The sequence below is a fragment of the Xiphias gladius genome, unplaced genomic scaffold (genome assembly GCF_016859285.1).
Source record: "Xiphias gladius isolate SHS-SW01 ecotype Sanya breed wild unplaced genomic scaffold, ASM1685928v1 HiC_scaffold_1286, whole genome shotgun sequence".
Classification (NCBI taxonomy): domain Eukaryota; kingdom Metazoa; phylum Chordata; class Actinopteri; order Istiophoriformes; family Xiphiidae; genus Xiphias; species Xiphias gladius.
The window spans coordinates 13,420-20,000 of NW_024401597.1; the positions used below are offsets into that span (position 1 = coordinate 13,420).

At 48.7% G+C, this 6,581-nt stretch overlaps 1 pseudogene; it reads left to right on the forward strand.

Annotated features, from left to right (window-relative positions):
• Positions 1–658: 658 nt before the first annotated feature.
• LOC120787216 lies at positions 659–5,946 on the forward strand (annotated as a pseudogene).
• The last annotated feature ends 635 nt before the right edge of the window (positions 5,947–6,581 follow it).

A 6,581-nucleotide genomic window follows, 5' to 3' on the forward strand; every position in this document is an offset into this window, starting at 1 on the left:
GAAAGATGAGGCTACAGAGCAGGGAAACAAGCTGGTCTGTTACAGAGATCGGCTGAAGAAAAAAGCCGGCGAATGGGACATAGAGCGGGTTTGGTCTGAACTGACGGTCTGCTGGCAAAGCGTGAAACACCTGCATCAAAAACAACCAAAGGGAAAAACGGTAACTGCATCTGACACCCACACCACTTGCCCACCAGAGCAAGCGCCACCCACAGCCACAGCTAGCCTGTACCCCACTTTACATAAATAGTGGAACCTTAGACATTGGAAAGGATGAGGATGAGGATACAATAGAGTCCTGCAGCACTAGCCAACCATTGTCAGGCACAAGCAGAAAAGCTAGCAGCACAACACATAACCAGACAACTCCAGCAAGGGAGGAACAGATAACCCCGTTCGCAGACGGACGGGCCAGAGAGAGAAATAGGGAAGTGAGTGAAGATGAAAGGACACAGAGGTTAAAGAAAGTTCAGCAGAGGCAGACAGAGCAGGAAAGACAAGAGGAACTGATACAACAAGAACAGATTAGCCCAAGAGAGCTAGCGGCTAGACAGAGAGAAGAAATAGGAAGTTATGTGCATATAGGGAAGGTACAGAAAAGGCCACAATGAGGGCTTTCGGACAATGGGAAGGAGAAGAAGAAGAAGTAAGGGTCAGAATGCAAGTAAGAGGAGAATACAGGGACGAGATAGAGGAAGAATCACTTCGGGATCAGGTACTACGTATAAAGTGTGACAAGCTGGTGAATGAGGTGGATCAAGCGCTGAACACAGCTGCTAGTCTGACGGATGCCTTAGGACGACGTAGGTCCGAAAGACTGAAGAAGAAACAGGAACAGGAACAGGGAGTAGATGGACTCTTGTTCCAAGCCCCACTGACAGTGACCCCTGGACACAGAGACCGGTACAAGCCGTTTACCATCGGGGACTTACAATCTATTGTGGATAAATTGCCACCAGTCTCTGAAGGTGGTAATATGTGGCTGAGCAAACTTGACTCCCTGACTGCAGGACAGACCCTAGCTCTAGGAGACTTTAGGGCAGTAGCTGCACGATGTATGACCCCTGGTGACCTAAGAGATGTCGAATATGATGCAGGAACCTCTCGGATACCTGACGAGAATCCTTTTACAACAAACAGCACCAAAATAGGCACGGCCATGCGCACTAAATTTCCTCTGCCAAACGCTGCAGCCATGCCCAAATGCGCTGGGACTGCAAACAGAACCCACGCCGAATATATCAATGAATCCCAGGAACTGTGGGTAAAGCACACAGGTTGTTGTCCGGGTAACCAGGGTTCGCAGACCGAATGGTTCCGGCAGGCAGTGTTGAAAGGTGTTCCTGACACAGCCCAACAAAAAATGCGTGACAACCCGGACATGCTGGGCTGTGAGTCCCACGTGTGGGGAGAAACACCTTATACATTATCTAACAGCTGCCCAGGACAAAACCAACAGGATCAGGATGAGTTGCAGGATCTGAAGGCCCAGCTGCTTAAATTACAACTTAATGAGGCCAGACAGAAGGTTAGCGATAAAAAGAAAAACAAAGGAGACCAGCAGGCTAAATTGCTTATGGCTACGCAGGTAGAACCTGAAAGCTGGGACAGCGGTAATGATCAGGCTTATCCGACCTTTACCCCACCCTCCATGGGGGCCACAACTATCGAGAGGGGAGGTAGACCTTATAGAGGAGGGGAGGTTCGCTGAGGGAGGATTCGAGGTAACATGGGCGTGGGTCGACGGAGGGAATCGTGCTTGTTTCATCTGCGGTGACCCCAACCATTGGCCCGCGACTGCCCCTGCAAACCACGACCACAACGAGGCAGCCCCTACCCGAGAGGAGGGAGAGGAAATGGACTGCCACATGCTGTGCATCAGCCAACACCAAGCGCTACTCAGTTCCCCGCCTGGTATGATTTTGAGTGACACACCCCACAGAGCCGCCCTGACAAGTACCTAACGGCAGAACCGGTGCTGTCAGTCACTGTGGAGAACACCACGCTGCCCTTTCTAGTAGATACTGGTGCTACTGTATCTACAATAAAGACTGTGCCTAAGAACTCTTTATCATCTGACGTAATAACGGTGACAGGTTTCTCTGGGGTGTCCATTACTCTGCCATATACCAAACTTTTGTCTACTCTCCTGCAGTCCCGTCTAACCTCCTGGGGCGGGATTTGCTGACCCGAATGGGAGCCTCTATTCTCTGCACACCAGACGGTCTGACAGTAACTTTTCCTGACGGCACGCAGATACACTGTAACACCGCCTCTACCCTCTCCAGAGGCCAGTTCCTCATACAGCCAGTAGGGGAGAAAGCTGCTGACATCTATTGGGGTTTATTACGCAGTGAAACAGCAAAGCACGAGGGCATCCTGTCGGCCTACCTCCATTGGAAGCCCTGGATTTCTCAGCTACACCCTTATGTGACTCCTCCTGATCCCCTACACGTAACCCTATTCTATGACAGGCAGAGTTCCGAATGGTATGAGAGTCAGTTTTCAGAACAGATCGAGGGACATGAATGGACTATTCACACTAACTGCATTTATGTGGCAAGAGTAGGGTTGTAGCAGGAGTTGACCTTACAAACGAGCAACAGCAATGGTACATGATGGGTGAAGAGGCGGCGCCACGTGTCGCCGCCTCCATCCTGATCATCAGCCTAAAGAATTAGGGACGATCGTGAGAACAGCATTAGCACAGACAGATTGGCAGGCTTCAGCCGTGCCCCCACGTGCACTATTCACCTAAAGCGAAATTTACAAAATTCAGATCACTTGTAACGACACTGCCTTATTGGAACATGTTCAGGTCTCCAGACACCATGGTAGGGAGAAAACTGATCACCCGACACAAGCACCATGCTACAGGATCTCCCTAACACCTAGGGTAACGGGACCCACGGACGGGTCTAGTCGAATGTGAACCTATTTCTTTCCAGCTTAAATCTCCAGAACCGATTTGGATCAAACAGTACCCACACAAACCAAGGGCTGAAATAGGCATTGCAGATACCATTACTGGCTTGTTACAAAAGGGGTCTTACAACCATCCACCTCGCAGTGGAACACGCCTATTCTTCCAATCGAAAAGAAAACACGGGTAATTTGAATGGCGATGACCTTAGGGCCATCAACGCTGCACTGTCGACCGCCACTATTCCAGTTCCCAACCCGTATGTGGCTTTGACATACCTTGAACCCCAACACCAGTGGTTCACTTGCATTGATCTGGCAACGCTTTTTGCCTTCCGCTAGCTGCGGAGTGCAGGGACATCTTTTCGTTTACCTACCAAGGTCAGCAGCTGACTTACACCAGACTTCCCCAGGGTTTTGCTCTTTCACCGAATTTTTAATCACGTATTAAAGACATGTTAGCAGACTGCGACCTGCCTCCTGACACCACCTTGATTCAGTACGTGGGCGACCTCCTACTCGCTGCCCCGACTGCCTCGCTTTGTTTGACGGCCACTGCTCTGTGTTGGCGCACCTTGCAAAGAAGGGATTCAAGGTTAGCAAGGAGAAGTTGTAAGTTGCACGCAGGGTAGTCTCATTTTTGGGAAGACAGATTTCGCAGAAAGGGTCAGGATTATCCACGCAGCACAGAGACACCATCTTGCACCATACAAAACCACTCACCGTCAAAGACATGCTTTCCTTCCTAGGCCTTACTGGCTACAGCAGGAATTACATTCCTGACTACACCAGCCTCACAACACCCCTTAGGGACATGATCAGAGAACATGGCATGCGCAACCTCACTGCCCAGCTTAACTGGACGGCGAGGCTGAAGAGGCCTTTATCAAGTTAAAACAGAGCCTCGCGGACGGCATCAGAGCTCGCCATTCCAGACTATACTGCCCCGTTTTTCTTGATGTTTCTGGAACAAACCTCTGTGTAAACGGGTATTGTTCCAGAAAAAGGGGAGAGAGGAGAGTTCTGATGTACGCCAGCACAATGCTGGACAACATGGAAAAACGCCACCCAACTTGCACACAACAAGTAGCTGGCATTGCAAAAATCATTCAAAAACAGCACACATCGTCATGGACCACCCTCTACACGTTCTAACAACACATAGCGAGTGGCATATGTCCAATCCTCTGCATTTACACTTCACACCACTGCGCCAAAGACGATTTGCAACATATTGGAAGCACCAAACCTCACGTTCACACACGAAGGCATCAACATGGCAGAACAGATAGGATCAGGAGAACCCCACCAGTGCACAGAGAAAGTTCAGAAGGAGGAAAAGGTTAGAGAGGACTTACAAACAGAACCATTGACAGACGCAAGACAGTTGTTCACTGACGGTTGTTGCTACAGACATGACCAAAATGGCTTGATCTCCGCGTACGCAGTGGTAGAACAGACGGAACAGGAACACGATACTGAAAGCAGAAAAACTCACAGGACCGCAATCTGCTCAGAGGGCAGAAGTTGTAGCAGTCATTGAGGCTCTCAGAATCGGTCAGGCCAGAACATCAACATTTACACTGACTCAGCGTATGCGGTAGGAGCAGTACACGTAGAGCTACCACAGTGGTTAAGGACTGGTTTCCTCACAGCGGCCAACAAACCCATTAAACATGAAACGGAGATGAAACAACTGACAGAAGCACTGATGCTTCCGAAACGAGTTGCAGTAATCAAATGCAAGGGACATGATAAAATGCAGAGTAGCACTAAACAGGAACGACGCGGCAGATGCAGCAGCGAAACAAGCAGCAGGCTACAACCACAATTTGGTAATGCTGTGTGCAGAGACAGAGGCAGTGAAAACAACACACAACACTGACACCGGATTAGAGCAGATTAAACAGGAGCAAGACAAAGCCTCTCCACAGGAGAAAACATTACTGATAGCTAGAGGATGCACAAACGTGCAGGGCATGTGGAGAGGACCGGACGGCAGGTTAATTCTGCCCCCTGGAATCAGACAAACTGCCATTGCAGAAGCACACGGAGTAGGACATGTGGGAGTGGCGCAGATGATGCGAAATTTGGAGCATTGGTGGCATCCATTTTTGAAAGATATATGCAGACACCATGTGAACACATGCGAGGAATGCATGCGTTACAACACCAGGCCGACAGTCAAACCTCACCCAGGTCACTTCCCATTGATAGCAAAAACAGGTAGCGAAATCATCATTGACTACACAGACATGGTAATGCCAGTCAGGGGCTTCCGGTACCTGCTGGTGTGCATCGCCTATTCAGGATGGCCAGAGGCGGTCCCTACAAAGCGCGAAGATAGCAAAACAGTGATCAAATTCTTAATCAATCAGTACATTCCACGACACGGGTTCCCTGAGAAAGTAAGAACAGATAATGGTACACATTTCAAAAACAAAGATCTCCAACAGGTTGAACAGTTGCTTGGCTTAAGCACAAGTTCGGAACCGTGTACCATCCCCAATCACAGGGCAAGGTAGAAAGAATGAATCAGACTCTCAAGACTAAATTGGGCAAAATCTGTGCACAGACCAAAATGACTTGGTTAGACGCCCTGCCCCTAGCACTCATGTCTATTAGAAGCTCGGTAAACCAGAGCACGGATTCACTCCCCATGAGTTGACTACAGGAAGAGCATTTCCTGGACCACCGACAAAACTGACAGGACTAGGACACGACTCTCAAACTCTAACTCCAAAGCAGTATTTCCATGAATTACAGAGTCTCAGCAGCAGCCAAGAGAACAAGTAGGCGAGCAGGAGGAAACGAACGACAACGCCAGAGACTGAGTGGGTGTTACTGAGGGTCATCAAGAGAAAGTGGACGGAGCCAAGGTGGACCGGACCCTACAAAGTCACGGAACGCACCTCCCATGCTGTCCGGCTGGATGGTAAAGGTGACACCTGGTATCATTGGAGCCATGTGCAGCGGCTGGACGCCAACCAGGTCACTGAAAGAAACACACAGGGCTCTGTGTGAAGACAACGCTGGAAAGACCACCAATCAACAAGGGACAGAATAATTCCCTGGTGGCAATAAGGGTGAGGTAGTCTAACCAATAACCCTGAGAAGGGAAGGAGTGAAATAGCGTCCTTCTCCATCAAGTGGCGTGCCAAGCCACCAACCAGGATCATCGAGGAGTATGAGGAAGTGAAGAAATGAATGAGCCACTCATCGATTTCTTTGTTTTTGTTGGATGTTGGTAACTATGGTATTCCTTTGGGCACTCATACACCTGTCCACCACAGGAACCACAGTGTTATAAAACCAGCTGATTGCATTATATTACAAGTATATTTCTCTAAAAATAACGAAAAATAATAAATAATAAAATAAATATTTCGCATACTAATAACGAGCTGTGTGACAGTAGAAAGGAAGAAGGTTGTAAGCTGTTTCAGGGGTAACCCCGCCTGAAACATAACAGTAGAATAGCCTGTTACAAGAAGGACATTGCTAAAATGTTGTATGGAAAATGGAAACCTCTGATAGGAGCAGGAGTCATCTCAGGGATTGTAGTGATAGTAATTTTGTCTCTAATTGAAGAGACTGCGGAAAAAGCTACAAAACGAAACAATAGAAACATAACACCTGAAGAAGCATGCGGGTCCGAC